Source organism: Macrobrachium nipponense, chromosome 16, assembly GCF_015104395.2.
Source record: "Macrobrachium nipponense isolate FS-2020 chromosome 16, ASM1510439v2, whole genome shotgun sequence".
NCBI classification, from domain to species: Eukaryota; Metazoa; Arthropoda; class Malacostraca; order Decapoda; family Palaemonidae; genus Macrobrachium; species Macrobrachium nipponense.
In genome coordinates this window covers 29,720,029-29,742,526 of record NC_087209.1, presented here as the reverse complement: position 1 = coordinate 29,742,526, position 22,498 = coordinate 29,720,029, and the positions used below count along the sequence as shown (strand labels likewise).

Genomic DNA, 22,498 nt, shown 5'->3' with positions numbered 1-22,498 from the left:
TGTTTAGTCTCTTGGAGCCATGTTTGTTTTGTCACATTGATGTCGTAACCCTGAAATATGTCTTAAACCCGGAAATAATTTCTGATTAATATATTTGATAATCGCTCTTTACCTTGGAATGTTGTAAGCCGGAGACTGCCTGTAATTAGGTTATGAGCATCAATCTTCTTGTTTACTTGTTGCCTAGTTGGCTTGAAACTTGTGAAGCCATAAGGCACAAGTATAAGATGTTAGAATCTATGTAATATGAAAATTAAAATATCTCATTTTTATATTGTTTTGCTTCTTTTTTCAGTTGGCCACTGTCACCCACATGTTGTCACCGCTGGGAAGAATCAAATGGCAACTCTTGTGTCTTCACAAGGTTTTATCAGTGAACCTTTAACAAAATACACCAAACAGCTTATAAGTAATTTTCCAGATTCTCTTAGTGTTTGCTATCTGGTAAACTCAGGGTTAGTATTGGTATGCTATACTATTTATGTATTTTTATGTAGATGTATATATGTACTTACAAAAGACATGGAATGTACAGTAGCACCTAAACTTAATGTTAATGGACAGTCGGGGTGGTTTGTCTCTCAGGACTTTTTTGAGTAACAAAGACCTGTCATATAGCCTTCACAGTACAGTATCCTTGATCAACTTACTTAGTTTACAGTGTACAGAAATTCCATACAACGTAGTAATTGAAAGCCCATCCTTGCAAGTATTTTGTAATTTTAATTCAATTTCAGAGAACTATATGTAAAATTAATAGCTTCTAAATACCCATACAACACTGCTCTATACACTTTGTCCTAACAAAATTGTAGCTAGTTGCCATAGTTCTATGGTTGTGGTATTGATTGATATTGTATCAGGTACTGTATTGATATTGATTTGTAAAAGATTTAGTAGATAAATATGAAGCCTGCAGAAAATTTTATGTGTCAGTTTATATAAAATTAATTTTATTCTGTACTGCAGAAATTAGATTTTAACTGTCGTTTTGATAAGTTAGAAGATTATGAACGTAAATTCTCTAATAAAAAGAGGATGTTGGGTGGAACATTGTGTGTATAATTGCAAATTTCTGGGCTCAGCTCGTGTCGGCCTATGAAAGTAATCCTTAACATCATCTTTCTAGGTAAAATTATCCTAAAATTACCAGAGAAAAAACAAAATTAAGAAAATGTCAGTAAGACTGACTCGCTCACTCTTAAAAAGAAGTGTCGGTATGATATAGGGGCGAGTGTGGAACACTACCACGAGACAAACACCAATTAGAACTTCCCTATCAGAATCCCCCTAAGAGAGAGCCGATACCAACGGGCGATGCAGCCTCTACTACTACTACTAGAGGACGCCACGGACAGCAGCGCCCCTAGCGGTCATCCTTAAAATTTAGCGCCAGCGTCTAGACGCAGATTTTCCTTGTGCTATTTTTTCTCTGGATTTATCTTATATTCTACGATGGAACGCTCAGCAATTGCCACGGCTAAGTTAAGTAACTCATAAGTAATATTTTATCACAGTTTTATCTTCCGGGTACCAGTATTTTCCTTTTTATAGGTCATATACGGTTCCCCGGTTGTCTCGTGGCGGCCATGCTGCCTCGTAAGAATTCCCGGTCTTCCATACTGGGACTTCTTATACTTATGGGCTTACTTTATCACGTTCATTGTTTTACATCGAGTTTTAGCTAGTTAGCCCTCTTACCATTCTCTTAGCTTGGTATTTAGGGCATATTATTTTATTCTGGCCCAGCATCCCGGCTCTTGCTCTACATCGGCTATCGTGGCTCCGAGTAGGCTCCTGTTTCTTGGAATAGTTGTGCCTCCTCCTGGCTTCTTTCTCTTTTACTAAAAGTGTCTCTTCCACCTTTCGATGTATTTTATTATTATTATTTAGGGTGTTAGGCTAGCCTAGGTGCTTGTTCCATGTATTGGTACAGCTTGGTTCACGTGGCCCTACCACGGTTGTGTTGTTCGCGGCCTAGGCCACTGGGGGTCACGTGTTCCATTGCACCTTACCCTGCCCCTTCCCTCCCTCTCTGATGTAGGGAGGAGCTGGGGGACCCCTTGGTTGTCATAACAACCTCATAGCCTTCTCTCACATTCCGGAGGTGCCGGGGGGTTCCGCCAGCAGGGGGTATAGGGCGACCACTATGAGGTACCGGGTCTCCATACGGGTAGTTGGTGAGGCGGGGAGGAGTAGGCCATCCCTTCCCCCTTTTCCTCGCTCCCGCCGCGTTTTCACCGGGACCTCCTTCCCCCCCTACTATTACTCAGCCACCTCCCTTACGATATGAAAGGGGCCTTCCGTCGCAGCCGGGGCCCCTTTGGTTATAGTGATATTGGCTCCGCTAGCGGCAGGGTGGGGTGGGTGCCATGGATGGTCGATTGCTTGCCTACTATCCTTTTTTCCTTTTTTCTCTCCCCCGCTACCGGAAGGGAGCTTACCCTTACCTACGCACTCTTCTAGTAGACGGGTGGAGAAAAGTTGGTTTTTATGTTATTACCATGCTATGTTAAGGATATATACCCTAATTTAAGATATTTTACAATGAATTGTTTATTATAATATTTATGTTATCACCATCCCCGCCATTATCCGTTGTGGTTTCCATTACCACCACTCCTAGTTGGTTGATTCTTGTGCCTCCGCCACTGGCGGAGCCATAGCCTTTCTTCCAACATGGTTACCACACGTATTTTAGCAGGGCTCTGGTTTTATCTAACTTTATCGCTCCGGCACCAGCGGAGCATATGTTAGGCTGTAAGTGTTTACTTTGTACTCATGTACGTTTTCACTTACAGGCTACCAACTGCCAGGTCCTCGCTTGTAATGCGACGCTGCACGACCCCTGCGGACATGACGAATGCAGGTCTCACGCCCCATGTGCCACCTTGTTCAACGAGGCTATCGTCTGGCATCCCGAGGCCTGCACTATATGTTACGACCTGGTCGATCAGCTGGTTGGTGGGGTAAGACCATTATGAGGTTATTTATCAATTTACTAACACTTTTAGTTCGTAAGTTTGTTAACCCTGTCCGCAATTGGTAGCTAATTCAGCCTTTCTTTCAGGCTAGCGGTGTGAGGGAAGTCGCCCTCGCCACCCTGAAAGCGTGGGTGGGCGGCTTTGGGAAGAACGCCGCCAAGGGCCAGCCCTATATATTGGATAGGAAGCTGGCCATGCAGATCTTCCCGGCGGGCAAGTCGACGGGCTACGTCGACCCCTTGGCCGCCGCCCCCGTCATAGCCGCCATCCAGCAAGAACTCCAGCAGTCGTTGGGGGTCGGAGCCGCCCAGGAGCCAGTTCCAGACGTCGCCGGCCTGGACCTGAATCTTGAGCCGATGGCGGTAGTGAGTGAGGATTTGTTGGTTGAGGTAGGTTTGTCGGGCGCCCAAGGTCTTTCCTTGGGCGCTCCTGGATCTTCTCCTGTCCCTTCTTCTTCCGCCTCTTTCCAAGGCTTTCCGGGATCCGAGATCCCTAGCCGCACTCCCGCTCTCTCTGTACCTCCCAAGGAGAAGGGAAAGAGAGAACCGAAGACATTGTCTAAGACGACTTCTAAGAAGTCGTCTTCGTCTTCTTCGGCTAGGAAGTCATCGACTTCTTACGCCGACGCGGTGAAGGCTAAGCCAAGCTCTTCCCAGTCGAAGAGCTCCAGAGGCAAGGCTTCGAAGGAGAAAGCTCGCGCTACCTCCGACTCGTTGCCTTCTCCCGCCTCCGCTGCCCCCTCTCCGGCTATGCCGGCAGGGGTGGCAAGCACCAGCTCCTGCGTTCCTTCTCCTGTCTCACCAGGAGTGATGGAGCAGGTAGGAGTGATGATTGGTTCCCAAATCTCAGCTTTGGGAACACGTTTTGAGCAGATGTTCGCACAATTGTCGAGCTCTCTGTCTCAAACTGGACAGACGGTCCAGGAACTCTCGAATAGAGTAAGAGAGAATGAGGATCGGATGGTCGGGCTATCCCAGGCTCCTCCCCCAGTATCCCCTGCTTCTAGCACGGGGATTCTCCAACTCCCGTCTTACGACTCCTTGCCAGCTTTCTCTATGGACAATCCATGGAGAGTAGCGGCTTACGCTCCCTTTAAGGACGGGATGATTTCGATCCCGGAGTTTGGCACTCGAAGGATTGAGGACTTCGAGTTCTATCCTCCGGGTCTGTCACAGCCTTTCATGGGATATGCTAGGCTGACGTCAACGGCTCTTACAACGGGAGGACAAGATCTCGAAGGAGTCAGTCCTCTATAGTAGAGATCACGCCCAACGGGAATGGGTTCACTGCCTTGAGGACTGGGAGTGTACTAATACTAAACTCCAGGCCTATAAGAGCCCCTTCACTATTTTCGCCACGGAAGAGGAGGTCTCTCTTCCGTTCGCCACGAAATTGGTGGAGAAGGCTCTTCAGGCAGTCCTCAAGGATGAGCCCGTTCCACAGTTGAGAGAGTCGGAGTCCACTTCTCCACTCTTTCCCGCCTTCGGAGAGTTATGGGAAAACCTGCCAGCTACTTTCACGCAGGGTAAACTCAAGCCGGACTGCGCTATGGACCATGTGCGGTGAGAAGTTACCTAGGCTGCCGGACTCCCTAATCCAGGCAGAGTTCGATGCGCGAACTAGGTTTGGCAGGTCCCTTAACTCACTCATCGTCACGGAAATGGCTGCGCTATCTTACGCGAACGAACCGCTATTCAAAATCCTAGCGAAATCGCAATTTCAGACGGTTCTGTTAGACGCTTTTGACTTCTTCCAAGCCAGGAAGAACTGTCGAAAGCATGTTCTTCAAGAGTGCACCATTAGGCACGAGCCTAATAGACTCTTGACTGCCAGCATGTGGGGAGCGGATCTCTTCCCAGAGTCAGCAGTGAACGAAGTCCACCACGAAGCTGCTAGACTCAACCAGAGCCTAGAGCTAGGTGGGGTATTTCCTCTAGGAAACAGGAATCCGTTCCCACTGCTGGCAAGAAACCAAAGAGGCTGGTAGCGAGGTTCCAGCCATATAAAAAACTCCAGCATCAGCAGCAGTTTGTGCAGCAGTCCCCAGTCACCCAACAAGGACAACCTGCTACATCTAAGCAAACTCAGCCTTTCCTCCTGGTGCCCCAGCAATCGCAACCTTCGACTTCCTATGCTATCTCGCCTGCCTTTAACCCTGCTTATGAGGCTCAAGGCTACTCTCAACCGAGAGGTAGGGCGAGAGGTTACTTTCGTCACCGTGGCGCAGGAAGGGGCACAAGGAGTAAGCAGTTCAGAGGAGGGCGTGGTGGCCAACCCGCCCATCAGCAATGAGGCTCCCCAGGTAGGAGGGAGGCTGTTCCTCTTCCGCCACAGGTGGGGGTTCAGCAATTGGGCACAGAGCATAGTGTCCAAAGGATTAGGCTGGAGCTGGATCCAAGATCCTCCTCCAATCAAATCATTCCATCAGGTACCATCAAAGGAATTGATAGATTACGCGGAAGAACTCCTTCAGAAAGGAGCTATTGCGAGAGTCAAACATCTAAAATTTCAAGGTCGCTTATTCAGCGTGCCAAAGAAAGGCTCAACAAAAAGAAGGGTAATCTTAGACTTGTCAAAGCTAAACTCTTTCATTCGCTGCGACAAGTTCAAGATGCTTACCCTCTCGCAAGTAAGGACCTTACTTCCGCGTGGAGCCGTCACATGCTCCATCGATCTTACAGACGCATACTATCATATCCCTATAGCCAGGCACTTCCGCCCATTCCTAGGATTCAGGCTAGGAAGTCAGACATTCTCATTCAAAGTGATGCCCTTCGGTCTGAATGTAGCCCCCAGGGTATTCACAAAGATAGCAGAAGTGGTTGTACAACAATTGAGAGCTCAGGGAATCATGGTAGCGGCATACCTCGACGATTGGTTAATCTGGGCACCAACAGTCGAGGAATGTCTCAAGCTACCAAAAAGGTAGTTCACTTTCTGGAACATCTGGGGTTCCAGATAAACAAAAACGAAATCCAGACTTGTTCCGGAATCTCGTTTTCAGTGGCTAGGAATCCAATGGGATTTGTCCTCCCACAATCTATCAATTCCAATAGCCAAACGGAAGGAAATAGCAAAGTCTGTCAGGCAATTTCTCAAGTGCAAACAAACGTCAAGAAGAAACCAGGAGAGAATCCTAGGGTCTCTTCAGTTTTGCTTCGGTAACAGATATCCTTCTGAAAGCAAGGCTGAAAGATATAAATCGAATTTGGCGGTCAAAAGCAAACTCCAAATATCGAGACAAGTTGTCAGTAATCCCACAGATCCTCCGCAACCAACTACGGCCTTGGTCAAAAGTAAAGAACTTAGCCAAGAAAGTACCCCTTCAATACCCCTCCCAATGTTAACCATTCACACGGACGCATCCCTGTCCGGGTGGGGGGGATACTCTCAGTTCAAACAAGTTCAGGGGACTTGGTCAGTTCAATTTCGCCAGCTTCACATAAATGTGTTGGAAGCAATGGCAGTATTTCTACTCTGAAGAGACTGCTTCCCCCGAAAAAGTCTCATCTAAGGCTAGTTTTGGACAGTGCAGTGGTAGTTCATTGCATCAACAGAGGAGGGTCCAAATCCAAACATGTGAACCATGTCATGATAGCCATCTTTGCATTAGCAAGCAAACACAAATGGCATCTGTCTGCCACTCACCTGGAGGTGGAGTAAGAAATGTGATAGCAGACGCCCTGTCCCGGTCAGTCCCTCTGGAATCAGAGTGGTCTCTGGACGTCGGGTCATTCCAGTGGGTAAGCCGGAGAGTCCCAGGTCTCCAAGTGGACCTCTTCGCCTCACAAGCAAACCACAAGCTCCCTTGCTATGTGGCCCCCAACCTGGACCCTTGGCTTATGCCACGGACGCCCTGTCGTTGGATTAGAATCAATGGAGGAGAATTTATGTTTTTCCTCCAGTGAATCTTCTCTTGAAAGTCCTAGACAAACTAAGGTCTTTCAAAGGGATAATAGCTCTGATTGCACCGAAACTGGCCCAAGAGCAACTGGTATCCACTTCCTTTTGGAAATTGGGGGGGTCCTCCGACCTCAACGGATCCCCAAACCCCAAACTATCACAATCAGTACAAATGAGGACTGTGTTCGCTTCCTCAGGAACTCTCCAGACCCTAACTTTATGGACTTCATGAAGTTTGCGGCTAATAAAGATGCTGACATTGATCCACAGAATATTCTCTTCCTAGAATCAGATAAAAGGGAGTCAACCATTAGACAATATGACTCAGCTGTTAAGAAAATTAGCATCTTTCTTGAGAGAATCGAACACTACAACCATGACAGTTAATTTGGCTATATCCTTTTTCAGATCTTTATTTGAAAAAGGTTTAGCAGCTAGCACGATTACCACTCATAAGTCGGCTTTGAAGAAAATCTTTCAAGTAGGTTTTCAGATAGATTTGACTGAATCTTATTTCACATCTATCCCTAAAGCCTGTGCTAGACTTAGAACCCTTCTCAGAGGCCTACTACAGTTTCATGTTTTTTAAATGATGTTCTCAAACTAGCTTCAGATACTGACAAACTCATCTTGTACATTCATAATGCTCCTGAGGAAGACATTATTCTTATTAAGCCTAGCCTCAGGAGCGAGAATTTCAGAACTGTCGGCTCTATCCAGGGATGCGGGTCATGTGGAATTCCTCCCATCAGGAGAAGTTCTACTTGCTCCGGATCGTAGCTTTTTAGCCAAAATGAAGATCCTCTTGCAAGGTGGGCTCCTTGGAAGGTTATCCCACTTCCACAGGATCCTTCTCTCTGCCCAGATCAACTCTTAGAGCCTTTCTTTCTCGTACTTCTTCTAGATCCTCTGGTGCTCTCTTCATGAGAGAAAAAGGTGGTACTTTGTCAGTTAAAGGTTATTAGACAGCAAATCCTTTACTTCATTAAACAAGCCAACCCTGAGTCATTCCCAAAAGCACATGATATCAGGGGAGTAGCCACCTCTATTAATTATTTCCAACATATGAACTTTGAGGATCTTAGAAAGTATACTGGATGGAAATCCCCGACAGTCTTTAAACGACATTATTTAAAGTCCTTGGAATCTTTAAAGTTTTCAGCAGTAGCAGCGGGAAACATAGTTTCCCCTGATACTGCTTAGTAGTTGTAGTATTAATCCAGGTCTCCTTTCTACCTACTTCAACCAACATGCCTCAACCTATCACCAGGCTACTCAGCAGCATAGCCTTAGCCGTTGTGTGTTGTAGTGGTTTGTCCCTTATTTTTTTGCTAGGGACAACCACCCTTGTACTGATATGTACTTCAGTGGTCTACCTTATTTTTATGCTAGGGTAGGCCACAATATGTTTGTATAAATTCTCCAATTGGATTTGTGATAACTTCAGTCACAATGTGTTTGTACATATTTGAATTAATTGTATTAATTGTTATTTAATGATGGATTGGGGTGTACCTACCCTTATTTTTTATGCTAGGGTAGGTCACATGTATGTATATAATTGTACTTATATGGCTTATAAAATTAAGTAAATTCAAACATTTCCTTGTTTTACATGCATATTTATGATTTTGTTACTACCATTTAAGTACTTTAAGTTTACTAACATTCTGTTATTGATTACTGTAATAAGTTAGTTTAAGTACTTAATTTGTATGCTGTATTTGATTTACTTATATTATATCCATCATTTTAATATGTTTTCATTTTTCCCTTTTCCATCTTGTCTGTTTCTCTGGTACTCTTTCATAGGCCGACACGAGCTGAGCCCAGAAAAGGGATTTTGACGAAGGAAAAATCTATTTCTGGGTGATTGGCTCGTGTCGCCCTATGAAACCCATCCCTTTTTATTGTTTGTTTTCCCCCCCTTGCAGGACAAGATGTATTTATATTTTATTTAAGGATGACCGCTAGGGGCGCTGCTGTCCGTGCGTCCTCTAGTAGTAGTAGTAGAAGGCTGCATCGCCCGTTGGTATCGGCTCTCCCGCTTAGGGGGATTCTGATAGGGAAGTTCTAATTGGTGTTTGTCTCGTGGTAGTGTTTCCACACTCGCCCCTATATCATACCGACACTTCTTTTTAAGAGTGAGCGAGTCAGTCTTACTGACATTTTCTTAATTTTGTTTTTTCTCTGGTAATTTTAGGATAATTTTACCTAGAAAGATGATGTTAAGGATTACTTTCATAGGGCGACACGAGCCAATCACCCAGAAATAGATTTTTCCTTCGTCAAAATCCCTTTTATGTACTACTTAGTGGTTGGAATGTCAAAAATAAATTAAATGTTTTAAAAACAGGATAAGACTAAAAGGTTATGAGCAAGTAATGGGTGTTTTTATTGTAGTTCAATTATTTAATGAACTGCCACACTCTCTTCCTCTACTCTCTCTCTCTCTCTCTCTCTCTCGTCCCCTCCTCTCTCCTCCGCTCTCTCATCTCTCTATCTCTCTCTCTTCTCTCTCTTCCTCTCTTTTCTACTGCTAGTCATGATTTTGTTGAATTGTCCTGGGATTGTTGTTTTTCGTCACTCCTAAATCTTACCTTTGTAACCCTACCCTCATTTGTTATACGTTCTCCCAAAATGCATTTATAAATCAGTCACTTTCATTCTTCCAACATCAATAATAATATTCATTACTTGATTTCCTGGTTTTCATGTACCCTGATAACTTAGTCTCCCTCACATTTATTTTCAACATTTTTTTTCAAACATTTCAGACTGTCACAAGTTTCTGCAGGGTCTCTTCACTATCTCCAATCAGTATTTTATCATCTGCAAGTATCAGCTTTTCCACTCTTCATTCATTTTCATTTAATTCCTTTTCTTTCACTTCAATGCTCCAATTCCTTTTCATTCATTTCAGTGCTCCATCTAGAAGACAAACAGCCTTGGAGATGTGTACACCCTTGACTCAGCTCTACTTTTACACCAAACCTCTCACTCTCCAACATTCTTTGCTTTTGTTATGAAAAATCATAACAATCACTGCTTGTATGAAAATTATATCATGAGATATTTGTTAGGGCCTGAGATATTTGTTTGGGCCACATGTACCATGTGCAGCTTTTTCACTTTACTTTCAGACTTCACACAATTGTTTCTTAAGAATTTTATGAAAACCTTGTTTCCACATAAAAACACTACGTTTCTTGAGTGTTCTATGGTTGTTGTTACTTTTTTGTCTGTTTTGTTATAGATTTTGTACATTCTGCTTCCTTTTCCAAACATTTACTTTTCTTTCCTGATCAATCTTGTTATTTGTCTTGCTCTATCAGTAAAAATCATGCCATTCATGTTAACCCACTAAAACTTTTACAATCATCTTTGGCATTTTACCCATACATAGATCGATAATTTCTTTTTTTTGGAGCCTTTTCCTTTTTCAGCCTCCACATTATTATAAGCCACTCATTTACATTACTACTGCTGTACTGTAGCATCAAACCTGCATTTCTATCAATTATGGTGTCCTTCCCTGGATTCAACCTCTTAATCATCATTTGTACATCCTCAACAGTCACTTCAATAAGCATTCTCAAACTTTCAATTTAGCCTTTACTCATGCTGGTACTAGCTGTATCTTAGAATTTTAGTGTTCATAAATTCCTTCCACTTTTGCATTTTCAAGTGGAGCATATTTTTTCATCCTTTTTCTCCTTTTAATGCTCTTCCTTTAAACTTCTTATCTAACTCACTTGTTTTAGTTATGCTTGTTCCTTTATGTTCTGTATGGATATACCTTGGCAAAAGTTGGTCTGGATCTTGAAATACATAGTAAGGTAATTAACCAGCAGCAAATGAGTTAAGAGTGGAGCACAATCCACTCTCTTGACTCATCAGCACTTTTTCTTCAGCTGAACTGCTATTCAGATGCTTTCACCACTGCCGGACATCTTACATGACTACTGTAGTTGTTGCACTTAATTTCCGACTTGTCTTTTAGTAAAGTGTGATATCCTTGTATGAACAATGAGACTTGATGCTTTTTCTGTGAGGAAGTTTGATCATCAGTGTTCAGGTTGTGACTTAAGTGTTTGCTTGTTTAAGTCCTCTGTAGATATTAACCCTTATTCTGTATACTCTTTTTGTATAGGACGAGTACTATATGCTATCACTGAACCGTGTATAGTCTTTGTTACCTTCTGTATAGAAGTACTGATTTTAGAGGAAGAAATTGAATAAAATACTGATGGTGTCTTCTGGGGGCAACAATGGTACTGATCCATTACCACTGGTTTGGTCCAGGGATGGTATGCTTAGACTGGATGATGACCAACCTGGATGCTCCTGGGATGAGAAGTTTGATGGCGCGATGGCTGTTACTGGTACTTTCGTGGAATGTTTTTACAATTCCATATCTGCTACTTTTTAGCTAACCACTCTGTAGCATCCTAATGAGACTAGAGAGTTAACTGAAGATGCCTTAGCATTTACAGAACTCAACTGACACTTCTGCATTAGTAGTAGCATCCTCTGTTGATGCTTTTGCAGCTCCCATTACTCTTCTGTCCATTTTAGAATGCCTTCCTCTACTCAGTCCTTGGTGGACCTGATAGAGGTTGGAGAGCTTATGGTCAAAGAAGCATGATGTGTTATGTCCGCCTCTCCCCCCTCCTCCTACGCTTGCCTCTTAGGTGTCCCCACCTCTTGAGTGGTGGAAGTGTAAGGAGAAGGTCTGAAAGGCAACCCTCCACAAGAACACTAAGAAGTCTTTACAAAGACATTTGTTCTTTTTGGAGTGACAACTATGTATCTCTGTACCTATTTACAGGAACAGATGACCATGGTTAAATCTGGTCACAAAATTTCTCATGTTCAATCTCCAGTACTGACACATGCTTGTTCCTGATTGCCTTCTCAGGAGAGGAGGGCTGACCCAGATTCTTCCTGTGCTCAACCCCTCACAGAGGTGGAAAGGAAGAGTCCATGTTCCCCCACACTATCAACTATTCTGGTTACTTGAAACTGGATGAGTAAGCCCCAGACATGTTTATGACCAACTCATAAGCTTTGTACTGTCCCAGATTGTCTATGGTCAATACTGCAGAACACAGGACCAGAAGTGCAGCTTTGTGCTCACTTAGATGGCTTCCTTTATGTATGCCCTCCAGTTATGGTTACGTTTGCATTGTAAGTTAACCTTAATGTCTCCGTATACTAGATCACAACCACATAGGTCATCCTTCAAAATCTTCTATGATGGCGAGGTTATAATATACTTCAAGGACTCTTCTTTGGTACTACCCAATTTCTAGCATGTGATGTTCTTAAATTTTAAATGTATAATCAAGGGCTGAGATGCTTACTTGTTGGATTCCTAGGCAAAAGGAGCATGGTCCATGTTATCTTCTATTTACCCTAATAAAGTGATTCACCTTCTTTCCTTAATTTTTCATTTTATATGCCATATATTTCTGCGCATAAGACAACCTTTAAATCCTAAAATTCATCCCTAAAAATTGAGGTTCGTCTTATACTGCAGTTCTAAAAATCAACCCTTGAATTCTAAGATGTGTATCGGTAGGCTAGCCTCGGCGCGATAACCACCAACATACATGAAGATTCACATTATGATATAAACTGATGATAAAGGTAATAAAACCATTTTTATCTTGTATATTATTGGCATATCTTCATAACGAATAGCCTATTTGATGAATAATTCTATATCAATGAAACCAGCTTTTATCTATACAACCTCAGCTGAGAAAATGTAAACATTGAGTTACGGTTGCTCTCACAGCAACCTTTATCTTTCGGTAACCTTTCGGAAATTTCAATGATAGTGTAATTACAGGAGTAATAACGTTTAGGCTAACATAATATTCATTTTTCATTAAAAGTTTCTCATTCATATGACAAAATTGATTACATATGCCACCATCATAGGGATTTCAGTCTGGTTCTGGTGAGTTGACTTCAGCTTCGTCATTGCTATCATACAAATCATCTTCGGTTACCATCCATGGCATTTTTTGTTTTAAAATTATTTTATGACACTTTCTGTTTGCACGTTCCCCTGTGTTTTTTATAACAAAAACTCGGCGAACATCAAGTGAGGCAGCATGCAAAGCGTCCTGGTTTGTAACTGTTGTTTGAAACAGTTCAGTCAAATGAACGATAATTGTGTACGAAAATTAACGTTCATTATAGTATTGTTATTATTAGTGTTTTTTTGAGAATGGCTATGAAATGGGAACAAAACGATGGTTTCCCTTTTAGGTGATGAATGTACGAAAAACATGATATAGAATCGGCTTTGTTGAACCTAGCTTTGATAATTTACGAAAGTTCCATTCAACAACTAAAGACAGTGATGATGTCAGTAAAATGCAATCAGCTGGTTATTTTAAGACTATAAACAAAACCAGAATGCAAATGGTGCATCATTGCTCTCTTCATATATTGTAATACAATAATACATGCAATTTGATTAGATACAGTAAAACAAGTTTTATTAAAATTATCATTATTCTTACAAGAACTATTATTCGACTTTTGCAAGTGGATATCTATCAGTGTAACAATCTAACCGAGGCAATAGTCTCTCTCTCTCTCTCTCTCTCTCTCTCTTCTCTCTCTTCTTCTCTCTCTCTCTCTCTCGTCTCTCTCTCCTCTCCTCTCTCTCTTCCTCCTCTCCGGCTCATCTCCTCTCCTTCTCTCTCTCTCTCTCTCTCTCTCTCTCTCTCATCGACTGTAGTACTAATGATACTCTTCCATCCTCCAGTAAAAAATTCCAGTTTTTAGAATTCTGGATGAAGCAATTGTAAACCTGTATTGACATAAACAGCCGAATTGAGAAGCAGCTGATTGCTGGCGTCATTTACCGTAACTATCGAGCGCCTATTAAGTAGTTCTCCATTAAAATTGTCAAGTTGGTAAACCCTGTTTATTCTCAGTGGTGGCTTCCATAAGTAAAAAATTAAAATACATTTTTGTTCATCCCACATGCAGTGGAGATCTCAAGAAACAATACTAGTAAATTAAAGCTGCAGGTTATAGCCAAGGCTGAATAAAAACAAATAATGACCAGGCGTAAGTGATGCTCGGAACTGGAGGTATCGCACCTAATGCTTATACAATGAAGTAATATGGGCATGTTTTCAACCAAACATTGTTAATTTACGAGAAAAGATATCTCCAAATTATATCTCTTCCAACTAATGGAATGAAGATATCGATAATACTCAATTGGCCGTGATTTTTAGAATGTAAATAATGTAAAATGCAAATGGTGTACATGATGTTTATACTCTGTAATACAGTAAAAACATGTTAATAATAATACTGTAACTGGGTATAACAAACAAAACAGCCTTTATTTAAGTCATCATTATTATAAATAAGATATAGTTCACTGTTTAATTTTTGCAAATAATCACTTTTCTCCAAGAAACATTTCAGTGTTGTAATTTAGAAGTCGTCTTATACTACAGATATGAGATAAATCCATGAAAATTTACTGTGATTTTTAAACTCGCCTTATCTAAAGGCCGTCTTACACACGGAAATATACAGTTAGTAACTTACCAAGTACGGTGGTACCTCTTTTGTTGAAGGATTCTTATGTCGAACATTTCAAGAAAATTTTGTACTGGTATTCTCCTATGTACTTACGATGGGGTTAGGTTCCGAAAAACCCATCGTATATTGAAAAAATCATGTCTCGAATATAGCCTAGCCTACACTTGGGTAATCAGTACCATCTTTACATATAGGGTAGCGTACCCAACACTTCACAGTATACTTATAAATATATACGGCATGATAATTATTAATTTCAGGCTTAATTCTCTAAGTTCAATGCATATTTGCTCATGATAATTCAGTACTAAGAGAAATTGAATAAAATTAACAAGTTAGCCTTGTGTGCAAGTTGATAGATACCATGGTAAATCGGACTTAGATTTAGACCGATATCGGCATAATTGAGCGATACCTATCAGTCTGCTGACGCATACATATAATTATTGAATAAAAGCATAGCAAATATGCATCTTTTCTGTGAATCTTTTAAAAATCATACATTACTTTATCTTATTATAATGTATTTATTCTCATATTACATATTGTATCATAAAATACTAACAAAGCGGTCAGTGTTTTAGGTTGGAAAATGGCTGATGGCGAATACGAGTTTATTTCGTCGTATTTAACTCAGTTCGGAGCGAATTGTTTTGCATCTGGTTAGCATAAAAGAATATCTAGATACTTTACTTATATGAGACAAGGTCATCTTTCCGTTATAAGATGTGTTAATTTTAAGTCGAAATATGAATTTAATGTCTCATTGGGAACTAAATTATTTTTTTCGTTAACAGATTGCTTTGTGGGCATGTTTATTATGTAAGGAAAATTATGTTATTCCGTTTGCTATTTTCACTTGATTTCTTCGTAGTACAAGCTTTACCATTACGTTACTTATCTTTTATCGGTGTGAAAACAGCAGTAAACTGTATTCTTTCAAGACCTGAAATTTTTATTAAAATGATTCTCTCTCAACTTCATCTACAGTTGTGTTTGATCGGATAAGTTTACAGGAGTTGTATCTTAGTTACTTATGCACAATAACAGTCATTAGCAGCTCAAAAAGTGTTCTCAGCTTCAGCTACAACTTTGTTTAAATTTAACAGTAGTATGTTTCCTTGCTGATCTTTGATCTATAGTGAACAAAGTTATTACCTAAAAATATATCAGTCCTACATACATAACATCATTTATAACATAAGTGTGGTAATTGTTTACTATCGTACGATGGTTGAAATACAAGCCACATGGATATTGTTATCAATTCGGTTGTACTTGGCAAAATGTTGTTTCTTGTTCGGTTGTTCATGGCTTCACACATTTACCAAATGAGTAAAACGTTAAAACAAAACTTTCATAATTCTTTTTTGCTGGTTTTTTTTAACTTATGTAACTAGAAGATGGGATAAAGTTAGGCTATTGTAATTTGGTTTCTGTCTTGCTGCCTTGTTGTACACTGCTGGGCTGCACCCATTACGAGTGTAATTTTAAAATATTTTCAAACTATTGTCGTATCAGTAGTAATTGCTAACCCCATCGTAAAATCGGATTATTTTAAGACGAATGCTCGTACTTCGAACTGACCGATTATCTTGTTTATACTTGTATTCGATGGCCTACTGTGTCCTACAAGAAAAACTGTATGAACATGTTTTTTCATTTACAATATATATTTTAATGATATCTATATTTGATTAAATAAATAAAAAATAAAGCATTTTAATATAAAATTTAGCATAAAAGATTAACAAAAGCCTACATCACCGCACTGACATCACGCATAGCTGACTTGAAACTGAATGAGGGACCGTTGATATGTTGAGGAGAGAAGGATAAGAGAGAGTTAAAAATATTACCTTGTACGTAAAGGCAGTAACAATTCACATAAAAAAGGGATTTTGACGAAGGAAAAATCTATTTCTGGGTGATTGGCTCGTGTCGCCCTATGAAAGTATCCTTAATATCATTCTTTCTAGGTAAAATTAGCCTAAAATTACCAGAGAAAAACAAAATTAAGAAAATGTCAGTAAAACTGACTCGCTCACTCTTAAAAAGAAGTGTCGGTATGATAAATGGGGCGAGTGTGGAACACTACCACGAGCCAAACACCAATTAGAACTTCCTATCAGAATCCCCCCAAGAGAGAGCTGATACCAACGGGCGATGCAGCCTCTACTACTACTACTAGAGGACGCCACGGACAGCAGCGCCCCTAGCGGACATCCTTAAATAAAACAGTTAAATACATCTTGTCCTGCAAGGGGGGGAAAACAAACTATTAAAAAAGAAAAAAGGGGGCGGTTTCATAGGGCGACGAGGCCAATCACCCCCAGAAATAGATTTTTCCTTCGTCAAAATCCCTCCCCTTTTCTGGGCTCAGCTCGTGTCGGCCTATGAAAGAGTACCAGAGAAACAGACAAGATGGAAAAGGGAACAATGAAAAACAATTTAAAATGATGGATATAATATAAGTAAATCAATTACAGCATACAAATTAAGCACTTAAACTAACTTATTTTAACAGTAAAATAATAAAATGTTGTAATCTTAAAGTACTTAAATGGTATTAAAGTAAATTACAAAGATGCATGTAAAATAAGGAAAAATTGGGATTACTTAACAAAATACAAAATTATAAAATATATACACCCATGTGTCCTACCCTAGCATAAAAATAAGGGTAGGTACACTGAAATCCATCATCAATACAAATATTTCAAAATATATACAAATACATTGTGACTGAAGTTCATCATAAATACAAAATGGTGAATATATACAAACATAATGTGTCCTACCCTAGCAAAAAAAATAAGGGTAGGTACACTGAAGTACATTATCAGTACAAATGTGGATGTCCCTAGCAAAAAAATAAGGGACAATCCATTATATGATACAACGGCTAAGGCTATGATGTTTGAGTAGCCTGACGATAGGGTGAGGCATGTTGGTTGATGTAGGTAGAAAGGGAGACCTGGATCTATACTACAACTACTAAACATATCAGGGAAACTATGTTTCCCGCTGCTACTGCTGAAAACTTTAAAGATTCCAAGGACTTTAAATAATGCTGTTTAAAGACTGTCGGGGATTTCCATCCAGTATACTTTCTAAGATCCTCAAAGTTCATAGTTGGAAATAATTAATTGAGGTGGCTACTCCCCTGATATCATGTGCTTTTGGGAATGACTCAGGGTTGGCTTGTTTAATGAAGTAAAGAATTTGCTGTCTAATGCCTTTAACTGATAAAGTACCACCTTTTTCTCTCATGAAGAGAGCACCTGAGGATCTAGAAGAAGTACGAGATAGAAAGGCTCTAAGAGTTGATACTGGGGCAGAGAAGAAGGATCCTGTGGAAGTGGGATAACCTTCCAAGGGGCCCCACCCCCTTGCAAGAGGATCTTCATTTTTGGCTAAAAAGCTACGATCCGGAGCAAGTAGAACTTCTCCTGATGGGTGGAGAATTCCACCATGACCCGCATCCCTGGATAGAGCCGACAGTTCTGAAATTCTAGCTCCTGAGGCTAGGCTTAATAAGAATAATGTCTTCCTCAGGAGCATTATGAATGTACAAGATGAGTTGTCAGTATCTGAAGCTAGTTTGAGGACGTCATTTAAGAACCATGAAACTGTAGTAGGCCTCTGGAAGGTCTAAGTCTAGCACAGGCTTTAGGGATAGATGTGAAATAAGATTCAGTCAAATCTATCTGAAAACCTACTTGAAAGATTTTCTTCAAAGCCGATTTTATGAGTGGTAATCGTGCTAGCTGCTAAACCTTTTTCAAATAAGGATCTGAAAAAGGATATAGCCAAATTAACTGTCATGGTTGTAGTGTTCGATTCTCTCAAGAAAGATGCTAATTTTTTAACAGCTGAGTCATATTGTCTAATGGTTTGACTCTCTCTTATCTGATTCTAGGAAGAGAATATTCTGTGGATCAATGTCAGCATCTTTATTAGCCGCAAACTTCATGAAGTCCATAAAGTTAGGGTCTGGAGAGTTCCTGAGGAAGCGAACACAGTCCTCATTTGTACTGATTGTGATATTTGTTTGGGATTGGGGATCCGTTGAGGTCGGAGGGGGACCCAATTCCAAGAGAAGAGGATACCAGTTGCTCTTGGCCAGTCCGGTGCAATCAGAGCTACTATCCCTTTGAAAGACCTTAGTTTGTCTAGGACTTTCAAGAGAAGATTCACTGGAGGAAAACATAAATTCTCCTCCACTGATTCCAATCTAACGACAGGGCGTCCGTGGCATAAGCCAGAGGGTCCAGGTTGGGGGCCACATAGCAAGGGAGCTTGTGGTTCGCTTGTGAGGCGAAGAGATCCACTTGGAGACCTGGGACTCTCCGGCTTACCCACTGGAATGACCCGACGTCCAGAGACCACTCTGATTCCAGAGGAACTGACCGGGACAGAGCATCTGCTATCACATTTCTTACTCCTGCCAGTGGTGAGTGGCAGACAGATGCCATTTGTGTTTGTTTGCTAATGCAAAGATGGCTATCATGACATGGTTCACATGTTTGGATTTGGACCCTCCTCTGTTGATGCAATGAACTACCACTGCACTGTCCAAAACTAGCCTTAGAGGAGACTTCTTCGGGGGAAGCAGTCTCTTCAGAGTAAGAAATACTGCCATTGCTTCCAAACACGTTTATGTGGAGCTGGCGAAATTGAACTGACCAAGTCCCCTGAACCTGTTTGAACTGAGAGTATCCCCCCCACCCGGACAGGGATGCATCCGTGTGAATGGTTAGCACTGGGAGGGGATATTGAAGGGGTACTTTCTTGGCTAAGTTCTTTACTTTTGACCAAGGCCGTAGTTGGTTGCGAAGGATCTGTGGAATTACTGACAACTTGTCTCGATATTTGGAGTTTTGCTTTTGACCGACAAATTCGATTTATATCTTTCAGCCTTGCTTTCAGAAGGATATCTGTTACCGAAGCAAACTGAAGAGACCCTAGGATTCTCTCCTGGTTTCTTCTTGACGTTTGTTTGCATTTGAGGAATTGCCTGACAGATTTTGCTATTTCCTTCCGTTTGGCCACTGGAATTGATAGATTGTGGGAAGACAAATCCCATTGGATTCCTAGCCACTGAAAACAAGATTCCGGAGTAAGTCTGGATTTCGTTTTGTTTATCTGGAACCCCAGATGTTCCAGAAAGTGAACTACCTTTTTGGTAGCTTCGAGACATTCCTCGACTGTTGGTGCCCAGATCAACCAATCGTCGACGGTATGCCGCTACCATGATTCCCTGAGCTCTCAATTGTTGTACAACCACTTCTGCTATCTTTGTGAATACCCTGGGGGCTACATTCAGACCGAAGGGCATCACTTTGAATGAAGAATGTCTGATTTCCTAGCCTGAATCCTAGGAATGGGCGGAAGTGCCTGGCTTATAGGGATATGATAGTATGCGTCTGTAAGATCGATGGAGCATGTGACGGCTCCACGCGGAAGTAAGGTCCTTACTTGCGAGAGGGTAAGCATCTTGAACTTGTCGCAGCGAATGAAAGAGTTTTAGCTTTGACAAGTCTAAGATTACCCTTCTTTTTGTTGAGCCATTTCTTTGGCACGCTGAATAAGCGCCCTTGAAATTTTAGATGTTTGACTCTCGCAATAGCTCCTTTCTGAAGGAGTTCTTCCGCGTAATCTATCAATTCCTTTGACGGTACCTGATGAAATGATTTGATTGGAGGAGGATCTTTGATCCAACTCCAGCCTAATCCTTTGGACACTATGCTCTGTGCCCAATTGCTGAACCCCACCTGTGGCGGAAGAGGAACAGCCTCCTCCTACCTGGGGAGCCTCATTGCTGATGGGCGGGTTGGCCACCACGCCCTCCTCTGAACTGTCCTACTCCTCGTGCCCCTTCCTGCGCCACGCTGACGAAAGTAAACCTCTCGCCCTACCTCTCGGTTGAGAGTAGCCTTGAGCCTCATAAGCAGGGTTGAAGGCCGGCGAGATAGCGTAGGAAGTGGATGGTTGAGATTGCTGGGTGGGGCACCAGGAGGAAAGGTTGGTTCTGCTTAGAGGTGGAAGGTTTGTCCCTGTTGGGTAACTGGGACTGCCTGCACAAATTGCTGCTGTTGCTGGAGTTTTTTATATGGCTGGAACCTCTTACCAGCCTTCTTTGGTTTCTTGCCAGCAGTGGGAACGGATTCCTGTTTCCTCTTTGAGGAAATTACCCCACCTAGCTATAAGGCTCTGGTTGAGTCTAGCAGCTTCGTGGTGGACCTCGTTCACTGCGGATTCTGGGAAGAGATCCGCTCCCCACATGCTTGCAGCCAAGAGTCTATTAGGCTCATGCCTGATTGTGCACTCTTGTAGGACATGCTTCCGGCAGTTCCTCCTAGCCTGGAAGAAGTCAAAAGCGTCCGTTAGAACCGTCTGAAACTAGATTTCGCCAGAATCTTGAACAGCGGTTCCGTAGCGTAGGAAAGGGCAGCCATTTCTGTGATGATGATGGGAATTGAGGGACCTGCCAAACCTAGTTCGCGCATCGAACTCTGCCTGGATTAGGGAATCCGGCAGCCTAGGTAATTTCTCACCGAACTGGTCCATGGCGCAGTCCGCTTGAGTTTACCCAGCGTGAATGTAGCTGGCAAGTTTTCCCACAATTCTCCGAAGGCGGGGAAGAGCGGAGAAGTAGACCTCCGCCTCCCTCAACTGTGGAATGGGCTCATCCTTGAGGACTGCCTGAAGGGACTTCTCCACTAATTTCGTGGCGAACGGAAGAGAAACCTCCTCTTCCGTCGCGAAAATAGTGAAGGGACTCTTGTAGGCCTGGAGTTTAGTGTTAGTACACTCCCAGTCCTCAAGGCAGTGAACCCATTCCCATTGCTGTGATCTCTACTATAAAGAACTGACTCCTTAGAGATTTTGTCTTCTCTCGTCAGAGCCGTTGGCGTCAGCCTAGCATAACCGATGAAAGGCTGCGTCAGACCCGGAGGGTAGAACTCGAAGTCCTCAATCCTTCGAGTTCCACACTCCGAGATAGAAATCATTCCGTCCTTGAATGGAGGGCGTAGGCAGCTACTCTCCATGGGTTCTCCATAGAGAAAGCTGGCAAGGAGTCAATAAGGTGGAAGTTGAAGAATCCCCGTGCTAGATGCTGGGGAGACTGGGGGAGGAGCCTGAGCTAGCCCAGCTACTCGGTCCTCATTCTCTCTCATTCTATTAGAGAGATCCTGGATTGACTGTCCAGATTGAGACAGACTGTTTGATAATTGCGCAAACATCTGCTCGAACCGCGTCCCAGTGCGGAGATCTGGGAGCCTACTAGCACGCCCACCTGTTCCATCACCCCTGCTGAGAAAGTAGAGGGATCGAAGGTGCTGGTGCTTGCTACCCCTGCCGGCATAGCCGGAAGTGGAAGCAGAGGAGGCGGGAGAAGGCAGTGACTCGGTGGGAGCGCGAGCCTTCTCCTTCGAAGCCTTGCTTCTGGAGCTCTTCGATTGGGAAGAGCCCGGCTTTGCCTTCACCGCATCGGCATAGGAAGTCGACGACTTCCTAGCCGAAGAAGACGAAGACGACTTCCTAGAAGTCGACTTAGATAAGGTCTTCGGTTCTCTCTTTCCCTTCTCCTTAGGAGGTACAGAGAGAGCGGGAGGGCGAATAGGGAATCTCGGATCCCGCAAAGCCTTGGAAAGAAGCGGAAGAAGAGGGGACAGGAGAAGATCCAGGAGCGCCCAAGGAAAGACCTTGGGCGCCCGACATACCTACCTCAACCAACAAATCCTCCCCACCTACCGACCATGGGCTCAAGGTTAAGGTCCAGGGCAGCGACGTCCGGGACCGACTCCTGGGAGGCTACGACCCCAAACGATTGCTGGAGTTCTTGCTGGATGGAGGCTATCAGTGGGGCAGCGGACAAGGGGTCGACGTAACCCGTCGACTTGCCCGCGGGGAAGATCTGGACGGCCAGCTTTTTGTCCAAATGTAGGGTTGGCCCTTGGCGGCGTTCTTCCCAAAGCCGCCCACCCACGCTTTCAGGGTGGCGAGGGGCGACTTCCCTC

General features: G+C 42.6%; 1 long non-coding RNA gene across 1 annotated transcript; it reads left to right on the top strand.

Annotated features, from left to right (window-relative positions):
- The first annotated feature begins 328 nt into the window (after positions 1–328).
- On the top strand, positions 329–12,330 carry LOC135195633 (uncharacterized). The gene is made up of 2 exons (XR_010310199.1): positions 329–455; positions 9,811–12,330. It is a non-coding gene; the product is annotated as an uncharacterized LOC135195633 (long non-coding RNA).
- Positions 12,331–22,498: the final 10,168 nt, after the last annotated feature.